This window comes from Poecilia reticulata, linkage group LG18 (genome assembly GCF_000633615.1).
Source record: "Poecilia reticulata strain Guanapo linkage group LG18, Guppy_female_1.0+MT, whole genome shotgun sequence".
In the NCBI taxonomy this organism is placed as follows: domain Eukaryota; kingdom Metazoa; phylum Chordata; class Actinopteri; order Cyprinodontiformes; family Poeciliidae; genus Poecilia; species Poecilia reticulata.
Window position 1 is genome coordinate 7,845,865 of NC_024348.1, and position 14,503 is coordinate 7,860,367.

General features: G+C 38.6%; 1 protein-coding gene across 2 annotated transcripts in view; it reads right to left on the bottom strand.

Annotated features, from left to right (window-relative positions):
- htr2cl1 (5-hydroxytryptamine (serotonin) receptor 2C, G protein-coupled-like 1) overlaps positions 1-14,503 on the bottom strand; it is a 180,652-nt gene that overhangs the window by 83,380 nt on the left and 82,769 nt on the right. For both annotated transcript variants that reach the window (XM_008435330.2, XM_008435326.2), the window contains exon 3: positions 3,613-3,701. The gene's annotated coding sequence lies outside the window, so the exon portion shown is untranslated. The remainder of the gene's footprint in view (positions 1-3,612; positions 3,702-14,503) is intronic.

The window sequence follows — 14,503 nt, forward strand, 5'->3', positions numbered from 1 at the left end:
CACCTGAAGGAAAGAGACTAATTAAGTAGAGAGACATGCCCTTTTTCTGCTTCTCCCTGGGAGACGATATATATATGTGCGTGTGTGTGTGTGTGTGTGTTTAGAATCAATAAAAGAGCCATTGCTATCACAACCAGATGCACAAAGGACACCGTGTCTCATCACACATCAGCATGAGAGGGAGAGCGGAGAGGAAAGAGAAAAATCAAGGACAAGCTGAGAAATGTCTGATGTCTAATCTGGCCGATGTTTACGATCAATTCAATACGTACGAAGTCAAGAAGTCAAAGCTAACCGTTCTAATGACACGATAAATAAACTGCAGGCTAAGAAGCAAAACATTAAATAAGACCGTTATTACTTGATCCCAGGTTTTTAAGAAATGTTCAGTCTGAAACAATAAAATGGCATACAGGGTCGTTGTAGAAGAAAAAATAAAAAAAATTAAAAATCGGTCACGAGGGATTAAATTTCCACAAAAAAAAACAAAATTTTTCCAGTCGGTTCAGAAGTCTACAAGAAAAACTTGTATGTTCTCTGATGTTATGAAGTCACACATTTGCAAAAAATGTTAAAAAGTAGTAAATTTCCACCTGAAATGTTCAGAATCAGTTTAGAAATTTATGTGAAAGCCCTGGACATTTTCCGTTGTTGTAAAGTCGTAAATTTGCAAGAATGCTGGAAAAAAGCACATTTCCGCCTAAAAATGCAGAAATTTTCAAATTCCTTTAAAAAAATTTCAAATTAATTTCAGAAATTTACAAGAAAACCTCAGATATTCTCTGATGTCATAAAGTCAAAAAATTGTTGCCTAAAAAACCCCGGAAATTTTCAAATTCATTTCAGAAATTATAAAAAGAAAACCTTGGATATTCTCTGATGTTTAAAAAGTGATATGTTTGCAAGAATGTCACAACATATCTTTGTTTTCATATCACATTTTGGTGCAGTTGGTGGAAAAGGTGCACAATGTGAAGAAGCTACGTTGTCCTGGGTTTGAATCCTGGCACGTGCACACACACACACACACACACACACACACACACTGAGAAAACACATTTGTCTTGCCACAAAAACAAACACAAAAAAATCTAAATGTGTAAAGTTTTCAATATTTGTGTCGCTGCCAGAAGTTCTGACCAAGATTGCAAGCAGTTTCTGGTTTCTTTGTCTTTGTCTGGATTCTTGCTTTGAACATCCTCTCTGGCTGAGCCGGTTTCAGTTGTCCTTGGATTAGTTTATGCTCTGCGCCTCAGCAGACTTAAAGAGCTTTGTTTTTCTTCCAGCCGGCCCGCCTGCCTGCCTCCGGATAGTGTCTCTGCATCTGGCTCGCTCGTCCAATCCCTCCATCCGTTACACTCCATTCACTCATCCCCAGAGACATAATTGCATGGGTTCAAAGAAAGGAAAGAAGAAAAGAACGGCATTGCGAGAATACCTTCTGAGGGATTTTTTGTAAAATTGTCCCTTCAAATGTTTAAAGTTACCTTCTCCAGCAGAGTAAACTGGGGAGAACATTTCCCCTCCGACTCTGAAGTAGAAAATCCGACCACCAGTCAGGAAGCAGGTCCTTGTTCTGAAGAATCTGTAGCTAATGTAAAATACTGCAGTCCATGTTTGACCCGCTGCGTTTGTTGTACTCACAAAAACACAAAACAAGCTACGATTTGACGAATCTCAAACAGAGTCTCTGTTCCACTTCCGGCTTGAATAGTTTTTACTAGCGTCAATTGGAAGAAACAGAAGAAATCTCAACTTTGGACTAGCAACTAGCATCCAACGGTTTCTGTTAATCTAATTTAATCTGTCGACGCAACATGCTAATGCGAGAACCACTTCCTTTTTGTACTTCAACATAAACATCTTGAACACACAAACTGCTTAAAACATTCATCTTTATATCTGAGGCTCCTACTGACAGCTTGAATTTTCTCTACCAGATGAAATCCCAAACTACTAGCAAGGGAAGACAGACTTCACTGTAACATACAAAACGATCTCGATTTATTATCGTAGCATCATGAGATGTTGCTACAACATAGCAGACAAATGTGACTGGATGAAGGAAATTGTGGAGGTCAGTGAAGAAGGAAATTCTTTTAAACAGGAAGTGGACAGGCAATAAAAAAATCTGGCTTTTCTCTTTTACCATTAGCTTGGTTCAGGGCTACTTTACTAAAATGACTGGTATTTCCACATCTTTTTTAACCAATAATGGATTAACTACATTTTGAATTGAATTAGCAAACATGAGACACGCAGTGAAAATGACAAATAATTTTAACTCGGGGGATCAAGTAGATTAGACGACCACACCGCGCCGCTGCTTCAATCGTCAGACGTTTGGCGACAAGTGATTTATGTCAGCGGGGGCACGCTCAAATATTAGCCCTAAAAACGAGCAACTGTTTTTGTGTCAAATGAGCTCATCAATAAAAGCGGAACCGAGTGAGCCCAGAGAAAGCACGGTGAACTCCACCTCATCAGTTATCAGCGCGCCGCGCTCCCCGCGCCGCGGCCCGAGCACGCTCACGCAGAGGAGCGAGGACTGAGCTAATTTCAGTGAAGCCATCACAGTTGGCTGGAAGCTGTAAATTTTTCAGAGTGAGAGACAGCTTAAGAGTAAAAAAAAAAGGCAAAGAAGGGAAGGAAGAGAGAAAGCAGGCGAGAACGTATGTGTGTGTGTGTCTCTTTAAATAGACACCCTCAGATGCAGAGGGAGAGAGGAGGACAGAGAGGTGAACATGACAGGAGGGAGAGGGGAAACCAGGCGTCCGCTGGAGGGACATAATTAACAAATCCGAGTTCGTGTGTGACGGGTGATATGACCATGTTGTACCTACTGTGTGTCTGCCTGATTTAGTGTCTCTGTTTGTGTGCTCGAGAGCAGATGGTGCCAGCGAATCCTCGACGCAGGCAGGTTTTGTTTGAGCCCGGCAAAAGCACATATTCAGTCTCTCCCTTCGCTCGTACGTTCATGACGTTAGAGCAGGAGTGCAGCAGCGCCTCCGTGTTTGTGTGCTGTGATCTTGTTTCAGGGAGATCCGACTGTGTGTGAGCTAAGCTAATCAGAAATGAAGTTATAGAGTGAGACGAATCAAGAGTGAAATATTGTAGAGATATTTGGTTTGATTTAAGCTCCAAACAATACAGCAGCAATGTCCAATATCAACTCCTTTCTAAAAGAAGTCTTTTTTTTTTGCCAAAAGTGATTTCTTTAAATGACATTTTGGCAGAAAACCCCCCAAAAAACAGGTGGTTTTCTCCAAAAAGTCACTTTTGTCAAAAAGATGATCATGGCTACGTTAAATATTCTCCTGAGCAACTTTAGTTTATGTTTTCTCTGACATTCTTAGTAAGGTAGAAGTGAAAAACCCCCACAAAGAAATGTATTTGACAGTGAGAATGTTAGAGCGATCACCACAAGCTTTTTAAAAACGTGATTATTTGACACCCAAAACTTAAATTTGTGGCATGTGCAACAAGTGAAAACTGAACAAAATTTTTATTTTTTTTAAACAACCATTAAACTTTCCCACAAAATAAAATTCCGGTTAAGTCTCCGTGAAAATGCATATTTTAGATTTTAAATCTTATGAGCTGCTCACTCACCTTCAGGATATTCTAAGTGCGGTTCCAGACTCTTCTGTGTTTTCCGTCAGTCGTATATGAAGACGTTCAGGAGCTTCTGAGGATTTAATCTAAAACAAACAAGGGGAAATAATTAAGTGATTAAACAATATGATAACTATATTTGGATGTTTGTGTCACATTTGGAACAATGCAGCAATTATCTTCAGAAAACAACAACCCTGAAAGAAAATACATTTTGATCTCCAATAACTGTGTATGCCTATTTTTTATAGGGATTGTTAAGTGATTTTTGGTGATAATGAGAAAAACAAACTTCTCTAGGTTGAAATAACTTAGCACATTGCCTCAAGAAAAAAAAACAAAAAACTTTTGTAATCTCAAGCTAATTAGAAAATTGAACCATAAACACAGCATCATTATCAGGTGGTAATTAGACAAAAAAGCTTTGTTTCTTAAGATAAAGCATTGTTCTCAAAAGTAAACCCAAGACCATGTGCTTTTTGTAAAATGTTGATAAAAACCGGAGCAACTACTTTTCCTGAAACTCTATGAGGAACACAAACAGTCTAAGTTTTCTTTTTCCTCATTAAATTGATGATTTTAAAGAATCCTTATTGCCTCTGGGCTCCTGTAGTTTTCCTTTCAACTCCCCGTCAACCGCTTTGGTGAACTCGTCTGTCATCGTAAAATAAAAAAGAAATCCTCATTTGATATGTTCATCTGACTGCAGCAGATTACATCAGTCTGGAGAAATAAAGGCATTTATTTCATCCAACTGTTGTTACCCTGACGTCCAAAAAAAAAGGTAAAACGGGTAGATAGAGCAAAAAAACCCAAAAACAATAAAATGCAAAACACACAAAAGGAAACCCATTAAACACTTGGAAAATAATGTTATTGTATTTGAAGTCTATAGGAAAGCAGAGCACTCGAGGCCACACAACTAACCTTAGAAAAAAGTGAAGGATAATTTGTTAACAGCAAACGAAAATCCTGAACAAACTTTAGAAACCACAAAGTATTGCAAAGTAAAATTACCGTATTTTTCGGAGTAAAGGCCACAAAGTTTTTTTGGTTTTTTTTACTGGAAACGTACATATTTAAGCCACACGTATCTCCGCCACTCTTGGTTTTCCATAAGGACGCAGCCCTGTGTCTCCAATGCCGAACCATGGATTTGTTCACGCCGAGCTTACGTGCAGCGGACATCGATCTAATCGATAGCCTTCAACTGAAAAGCTGCATCATATGAATTTCTTCGTGTTGTTTCCATGATGAGGAGACACGAGTTTGAAAACATTTCTCCTGCTGCTAGCATGTGCTTGTTCTAAATGAAAATTAGCACTTTCTTCTTTGATTTCCAATTTTGACTTCCAGTGATTCACTTCCTGCTAAAGAGCCCCCTGGTGGTTGAAGAAAAACCCACAGAAAAGCCGCACCGGGCTCCAAGCCGCATGGTTCAAAGCGTGGGGGAAAAGTAGCGTCTTATTGTCCAAAAAATACGGTAAGCATATTTCATCAGCTTTGCCTATATGCCTGTATATGTTGGATTATCATTCCTGCTTTAATAAAAGTCAAGTCAAAGTACTCTTCTATAATCTGAATGCAGTTTACTATGAAAAAAAAGTTAAGTGGATTTGATTTAATCAGGTGCCACCATTACTGTAAATATTGTAGAATCCTACACTGTAAAAACACAAAAGATTACCAACTACTTTTGGTGTAGTTTCTAGTGCAAATATCTTGATGCTTGAAATAGGCATCAAGCATATTTCAAGACAGAAACAAAGCTTCACATGCCGTCAATGATGCGTTGATTCTAATGAATCTTGATCAGTTTTGTCCGATGATAGTAATTTTTCATCAAAAGTAAGGAATTATTGAGTTTGAAAGTTCCAAAGTTTCAAACTCATGACTTGTGGCTTCAACGCTACAATGCTAATTACAATTCACACATTCTCAACAGCACTGTTTACCATCAGAGACCAAATGTAGCGAGCGCACTGAATGGCAATGTTGACAATTTAAACGTGGGTTGCGTGACAAAAGATTGTCACTTTCGAATAATTACCTTGTGTAAAAATGTCAATGATGCGTTGATTCTAATGAATCTTGATCCATTTTATCCGTGTCTGTTCAAATCACATGCTCTGTTCGGCAGCAGACTCTTCTCAGTGGAAAGAAGCAGTGCTCCAGGTCACCAGCTATCCCTAGTTAACCAATTAGCTGTGGGATGAATTGTTTAATCATAATGATGTGTTAAATATAGAGGAAAAGCTCTTAATATTTGGGTGTATAACAGGATTTTCAGAGAAATAGGCTTGGCCAATTCAAGGCTTTCTGTTGTGTTTTACTGATGTTTTGGAGATGCAAACATCACCTCTTCTTTTGAACTCAGACGTCCGTTTTACTCCGTACAACAAGCAGCCTATGTATTCTGACAACATTCATCAGCGTAGACGTGAGGCCGTTATTGTGTTTCATCAAAGCGCAGGTTTTCTTCGTGCCTCTTTATTTCTCGGCTTATTGTTCTCCTTCGCTAGCTGTCAAACTTTCATTGGTTGAAGACAGAAACAAAGCTTCACACGGCGTCTTTGTTTGAAATAATAATAATTTTAAAAATCTGCTTTTAAGATCTGGTCCTAGAAAGCCTGGAACAAAACAAAAGACATGAAAATATTGGAGAAGTGCTATGAGGCAGTTTCAGGATTTCACAAAGACTGAAGGTAATTTAAAGAGATTTGGGAAAGCATTTTACTTTGTCATCATTGCTTATGATGATACAACCACAAATTTTAGGGTATTAAACTTTTATGGATCAACACAAAGCAGTTAGAAACAGTGAAATAGAAGGAAACATACACATGGTTTTAACTTTTAACTATCTCTTAAAGAGCATAATCAATTCAGACGCCCGCCTATTTGAGGTTCAGTTTTTATGGATTTTTCTGTGGTTTGTTACAGCAAAGTATTCATGAAAAATTTCCCGTCTGTGGATTTTTTTTCCACATAGAATATCCAAAATATTCAAAAGGAAATTCAGTTCTGAAAGCTGAAATACCTAATCGCAGTGCTACCTGACACGCTACTGGCTGGTGTTTGCCAAACCAGCCAGTCCAGGATTTCAAACTGGAAGTAGTCTTAATGGCGGAGCTAAGACAGATTGTGGATGTTAGCTTCTGCAGCCATGTTAAGATGGTTTCCAGTGTGTGTATTTATATATAAACATGTTGCAAGGTAACATCACGCACAAGACCTCGCCCCTCAGCTCCATGCTGGAGGGTAAAAAACTGTTGGCCAAAGATGACTACCATTGATTTTAGCTGTCAGGTTGTAAACATAGCACGCTAAATCCTTCTTTATAAAAGATATGAAAAGCGACCCACACACCAGCTCTCTTACAGATCATCTGTACAGCAGGTGTTTAAATTAGCTAATCGATAAGCGTGCAGACAATCATTTATAAATGATCACAAAATAAACACCAAGCTGTGTGCAGGAAAATGCTGGCAGAACTGTTGTGAGTCATTTGCTATGACAACTGGTCATTGAGTAGCGTAGCTGACCCAGACGGCTAGGAAAAAAAAAGAGTGGCTTTGAGTTGTTCTTCAATGGTTTTTCTGTTATTTTTCCCTTTGCTGTGGCGCATTGCACTGAATTAATTACAACTGCGTCTCCAAGTTTCATTTAGTTAACAGAACTGTTCCACGGAGGGCATGTGAAAGAATAAATCTTTTGCCCGCCAGTGTTGTGCGTACGCACAAAATGTCCCTCTGTAAACAACAACATGCAGCGTGTCTATATTGACGTATATTTGGTGTTATAATTGTTCAGCTGTTTTCAGGAAGCTGTTGTTCCTAACTACCGCAAACGTGGAGGGGCTCACGTTATTATGGCCAACATTGTTAAAAAAAAGTCCTTTGAAATATGAAGTATATCACCTTTTGATGAAACATTTCGTGAAATAAAATGATTTTGAGGTTGATGTAATGCCTAAAACATTTCTTCTCTCTCTTGGTAAGAATATTTCAACTTATTCTGAGTCCTTGACGTCTGCTGTCAGCCAGTTCTTTTCATTCGTCTCTGGATCACTCTCCTTTTAAAAACAGAAACAAACACTTCTGAGAAAATATTTTCTTTTTAAAAAAGAAATATACTTTTTCCAAACAGCTTTCTAATGCAGACGTGGCATAAACTCCGACTTGTACGTCCTTCTGGGTTGCCGGGTCGGTGAAGTGGTGATGAAGACAGATGGACACTCTACTAAGTCTCCAAACAAGTTTGATGCACTTGTTGAAAACTGCTCTGCATTGTTTCCATTCACGGGAACATCCTTTATCTTTCAGCAGCAGTTTTTCCACTTATCATTCAGCAAACAGTAAACATCCAACAGCCCTCCAGGCTCAGAGTAAACTCCCTAAAGACAGGCAGCACCTTAGTGAGTCACCGCCGGCGATCCATTTTGGCAGAGAGAAAGAGAGAAGACTAATAAACCCGAAGGAACCTGGAGCACAAGCTGGTTCCAAAAAATTGTAAACAGTGTCTGACCCAAAATAGAGGCAGTCCCTAAGCTGTCCTGTGATGAGGCTGTTTTTCTGGCGCCCGACCTCCAGGCTTCCCTCTCTGGGGACCTCGCTCATGAATTCTTCGAAGCTTTCGTTCAGACTCAAGGCACAAATCCAAATTGTCCCTGTAAACTGTGGACTTGCTTCTCAAGACGGGGAAACCATCCGATGAGGTTACATCTTCCTTACCTGAAGAAAACCTGAATACACATTCTGGAAACATTTTGGGATCTTCTTCAGGAAGTTTTAGATTCCTTGTTTATGTCTTGTTAGTAAATTAATCATTTTGGTATATTAATCTAATAGGTTGTTAATTATTTCTTTCAGAGCCAACCTAGTCATCTAATTAACAATTCAAGCTAATTGAATTAGCAACTCTAATAAGAAATACATGTTTATAAATTTTTTCTCCTCTAATTCAATTCATTCCATTAAGTGTTCAATGAGGTTTCCTGAAAAAGAGAATTTACCATTAGTTGTACATATACATTTTAAAAATTTAAGACTACAGTGATCCCTTGTTATAACACGGTTCACCTTTTGCGGTCTCGCTGCTTCGTGGATTTTTTGTTTACAGTGCATTGTGTTCTGTGTCTCCGCTTCTGCTCTACCTGTGTGCCAATAACGTTGGCACATTCGGTATTTAAATACCGAATGGCCATTCAAGAGATGAAAACTGAAACTTTGAATGCCTGCTGGAAAAAACTGTGGCCAGAATCAGCACAAAACCTGACCGGAGGCTCACTTGACGAGATCCATCGCTCTGCTGTAGATAGAGCCGTGAATCTTGCGGGGCAGGTTGGAGGACATGACTCCGGATCACATTAAGGCCCGATTGATGCACACGCACATCCGCTGACCTGAAAACAGGTTTGTTCTTTGGTTTCAATGTAGAGTATTTAATTATGCTGTGTAATAATTGAAAAAATAAAGGTAACCCTACTTCGCTGATTTTGCTTATCGCGGGTTATTTTCAGAACACAACTCCCGTGAAAAACGCGGGATCACTGTAGTATGTCATTTTTAATACATATTGATTGTTCTTGAAGCATCATGTTTATGTCTTAAATAGGACCTATTAAGCAAAATTAACATTTTGCAAATTTTTTCTACTTCCATTTGTGTTTTTACTACTTCTAAAAACAAGCCAAGCGCTCAATTTTTGGCAACAAGTTGATGTTTTTTGTTGTCTGGGAAATGAGCCGTTTCAAAAACCTACCGATTGTTAAATCACAATCGACGAGCCCTGCGCCGTTACCTAGCAACGGCAGCTGAACCCAGCCCCATGTAATGACTGCTGGTCGAGACAAGTGTTTTGTTGTTCATTTATTGTGTAAAAAACTGCTTGCTGCACTCTTGTTGGTTGTGCAGGAGGCTCTACTAATGCTTATCAAAGATGTATGGTTGTTTAATTCCACATCTGTTTGTGGCCATTTTTATGCACGAGTGTAAACTTTGAGTTGAGGGGAGAGGGAGTGTGGGGTTGGGGATTGGTTGAGGGACTCAGAGGGGTATGGGGGTTTTGGGGAGGCGTGGCAAGCAGAAGTTTATTTGGATTTAAAGTGACAGGGAACCTAAAGCATCTAATTCTAATTTTAAAAATCTCATTTAAGAATGACTTTGTGGAAAAAAGGTGATGAACACGTTTTGTGTATCTCACAAAACCTGTTCAAGGAAGAATAATAGGTTTAATAGAGAGATATTTATCCTACCATCTCCACATCACATACAAACCCAGTAAAATACATTGAGGCTTGTCAATGCATTGAGCCAGAATGTGTAAGACTGTGGAGGATATAAATACTTTTATACAAGATTATCTGTAAATGGTCAAATGGATTCTATGCAAACTCACCTCTAGGGTCTCCATGGGAGTGATCACCTGCACAGCCCTGAATTGTCCTGCCGTCAAGGAACAATTCCACCAGGTGCCATTTTGGCCACTTTGAAGGTGCTCATTTCAGATTTCATCAGCGACCTCATGCTGTCAAAGGTCAAACTGATTCCACCTTCGAGTGGCCAGTCGTCACTTATAACAAGAGCTGGGGCCGTGGTGCTCACTCTGAGACCAGCTGCCAACATTCAGTGGGAGGTGCATAAGGTCAAGTGTATAATCAGGGGCAGGCTTGTCATTTTCCTCAACATCCACAAGGTTACGGACCATTAATCTGTCCCAGGAGTCCGACTGTCACCTTCGAGTGTTGCGGTAATGGCCTCGCATCCGAGGTACAAAGAATGCCTGACGTGGTCAAGTTGAAAGGTCACAGTGTTTGAACTTGCAGAAGAAGTTTGGAGTGAGTTGCTGATGTACATCTGAATCTGTCCAAGTTATCCTTTTTTTCCACAGAGCAATGGGAGCACATATCTAAGTGTTTATATGCTACAACCAGCTCAGGGTACCTTAAGTTACATTAGATTTTGTCTAAATTAGGAAAGCTAGCATAAGTACATTCTCAAAACACATTTTAGAAAGAACAAAAACTGAGATCTTCTTAAGGACAAGACAGATTCATTTAGGAGAGTGGATAAAGACATGGGTAATGCAAGAAACATTTATGTTTAGCCATCTTTTAGACACTAAAGTTATGTTTAAAACATCACATTTTCAATTTCTAATGTCATCTTTTTATCATCTCTGACAAAAGAGAAACATCAAGAATTCAGGTGACAAATTGGATTTTCGTTGGGTTAGCCCTACATAGTTACACGATCAGTTGGAAACTCAAAAATCTGATCTTATTTAGATCAGTAAAAGCACCATATGCACAATATAAAGTTGTGTTAATCTTCTTATTATGGTCTAAATTGAGGAGTTGGTAGTTTCATTTGTTGTGGATAGAAAAAAGTTTGTTAGACTGGACAATGCGCATGCAGCCCCGCCCTGCTCCTCTCCTATGAATCACTCATCCCAGATGATTTGCACCTGACTCACCTTGGGGTTACAATAAGCGAGAAAATAGAGCTGGAAGATAATAAAAGTTCAAAACAGAAAAAGTTTCACTGCTTACTCAAATTACGCTCTCCAAACGAAAGCAGCAAAAGCTTAATTCAAATAATATGACGGGTTTACTTTGGGTTCGGGCCGAGTCAGGCTGGACTTTTTTTAGTCTCGATCTGAACTTTATTTGATTTTGACTGCTCAGAGAAGTGAGAAATAAGCTTAAAAGTATATTTATGTAAGCTTATTGGTACAAACACTGGAGATTGTAACAATCTAGTTATTACCAAAGATATTGGCCTATCTTTTCTTTTTCATTCCTTTTTTTGTCCAAGTCAACTAATAAAAGCAACAGAAAAGGCAGGCACCAGCAAATGAGATCCCTCCAAGGCAATCACCTTGGACCTGCCTGTTATTACCAAAGTTATCAGCAAAAGCAGCCAACATCTGCCCTTATACCGTAAGAACAACAAGGGCCAAAGCCACTGCAGTGGACAGAAAGAAGGAATAAAATAAATGTATGTGTCACACTCTCATTTATATGCAGTGAAGAGGTTACAACTATAATTTGTCAACTAAACTTTCCAACCTTTACATGTCTGGATAAACAGCTGCCCTACTTGGTATTCAGAGAATAATTTAAAAGCTTAAAAGTCTCATACAAATGCACAAGGTTAACAACAAGCATTGTAGGACGGGGCTGAGGAAGTGCTTACTGGAATTAAAATATAACTTGAACCAATCAAAAGATTTGGCTCAAGCAGCAGCACTCAACGCTGCAAGCGCTCCATCGGGAAGCAGAAGCTCAGACATAGTCTGTTTTTACAATATCTGAGAAAGAATTGGGTTTAATGTTTCAGTTCACATGATTAAAGTCCTCACGGGGGTCTAAGGTTTTTTTTTAATTCTTTAAAGGAAATGAAAATGAATTTATCGCAAATTACTTTAAATGGTACATGAACTGAATTTAAAAGGTGCTTTTCCAATCATTTTGACCACTCATAGCCTTTACACTGGGGTCACATTCACCCATTCACACTCACAAGCACACACATTAATACACCGATGCGCAGATCGGTAGATTACTTGGGGTTAAGTGCCTTGCCCAGGGGACAGGAGGAAGCTGAAGTCGAACCTACACCCTTCCAATCAGAATACAACTACTCCGCCCACAGAGCCACAGTTATTTCAGACATCAATGATTCTGAAATCGATGCCATGTTGCATTTACCAGACTTACTGTACTAACAGTGGCTGCTTTTCCATTCACCATATAATTCTGAAATTTGACATTTCTACAACAAATTCGCTTAGTGGAAATACGGCAATTTTGAAAAAAATTGTTTCTGAAAAAAAGTTTTGGTGCTACGATGAGGTGGCTTTTGGCCAAACCAAAATATATACATATTTTTTCTTTTTCTTTCGCATGCTGTAAACAATCAGAGTCAAACACAACCTGTTATGCTCTAATCAGATGTGGTCAGATTTGATTAAAGGGTCAGATTTACGTAATTCCCAAGTTTAGTGCTATTTTAAAGCACAATCAAATAACTGTATTACCTTCAGTTGTTACAAAATGTTTGATATTTAATGCCTCGACATTGGGCCTCCGTCTCTTTAAAAACTCCTGCTCTGTTTGAAACTCCATCTTCAGGAAGTCATCCCAACATCTACTGACGTTTCCTCCAGCGCTCCACGGACAAGTATAATAAGCTCAGCAGATGTGCAGTTCTACATCTGCTAATTGCTGCTGGCTAGTCTGAAGGAGCAGAGTGAGGAAGTCACTGGGGAGGATTCCTCTAGGAGGTGGAGCTTAAAAACTGCAGCTCTGAGGTGGAGCTGTGTCTCAAAGGCGGAGCTAGGTCCACCCAGGCGTTTTGCACGGCTGAATGGTTGCCATGGGAGATTAAAGGATTTGTCAAACAGCATGAAAGGATCAAGGCAGCACGCCAGGTGTGTTTTTGATGAGGGAATCACATTGTAACATAAGGTAAAGCTAAAAAAAGTTGATTTAACATTTTTTTAAAATATGTTTTTTTTTATTCCAAGCACAATTTGAGGAGCAAGTTTTCTTCTATGAGTGATTTGTGATACAGATATGTAAACTTAGTTTATCAGTTAAAAGGATCTACTCATATTGTATTACGTAAACTGCATTTTGTGGGACTTCAAATTAGGGTTTAGTGTACATACATATTATTCCACTTCTTTATCATTTCAGTTTCAATTTTATATGAACATATTTTGATTTAGGCAAATACATAGATCAGACCTTCGATAAGTAGTTTATTCTTAAGATCATAGCAGTATTTTTCTAAAAGTTTTATATATCCTCCAAGTGTGGACATTTCTATTGTACAGTAAACTGTTTTGTTTTGTTTTTTTACCAAATTTTTGTTTTGTTTGTCATTTTTCTTATTCCTGAGCTGGGTCATAACTTTTTTTTTGTGGGCTGGATAACAACAAATAAACCACTACAACAACCTCTGCCTTCACTTTTTATTTCTGGGGGCATCAGACATTTATTATGATGAATGTACATCTTCTATCTGTTGAATGCCACAACATTGACATTTTTAAACCACATTAATCACTAGAATCCACTTCAGTACTAAGCTTCACGTCCCGAAGCAAAAATAAACATCAGCTCTGCAGCCCAAAGTACTGAAAATAAACTGTTTTTTTTTTGTGCAAAAATGGAAAGCAGCTCTTTAATGTAATCAGCAAGTGTAAAACAGATTAAATATTTATTTTACATTTACCGAATGTGTTAGAAACGTGACAGCTTTCATTTGGTTAAATACAAATATGGATGTTCACTAAACATCTTTTTTTTTCTTCAGTTCATTTCCCAAGGCTCTGCAGGATTTTTTTTTTTTTTTCATTTCTACGTGCAATAAAAGCCAACATGGAAAGACTTTGAACTTACTCGTAAGGAGGTAATCCATCACAATAAATGCTTAAATTGCATTTGCTTCTCCTGAAGGTTTCCTTATCGCCGCACCAGTGCAGTTGCAAGCAATAATTACCCCACCAAGCCTGATAATGCAAAGCATTCATGGGTGTAGGCCAGCTAATTTAATTTGTCAATCTTGTTATTCTTCGCTCTGATCACCGATTGATGGTAAAATGGTTCAGTGTGTTTGTGTTAGCCTCTTTACGCTTTCTTACGACACGAGTCGAAAAGGTTTGAACTTGTTCCTCGATTTCCTTCCGGTTTTTCATACGAACCTCCAGACACTGTCTAGAGGACAACTTCTCTCATAGATACACTAACTAATTCTTAGTTCAAATATCTAACTACAGTGGGGAGAACAAGTATTTGATACACTGTTGATTTTTCAGGTTTTTCCACTTGCAAAGCATGTAGAAGACTGTAATTTTTATCATAGGTACTCTTCAACTG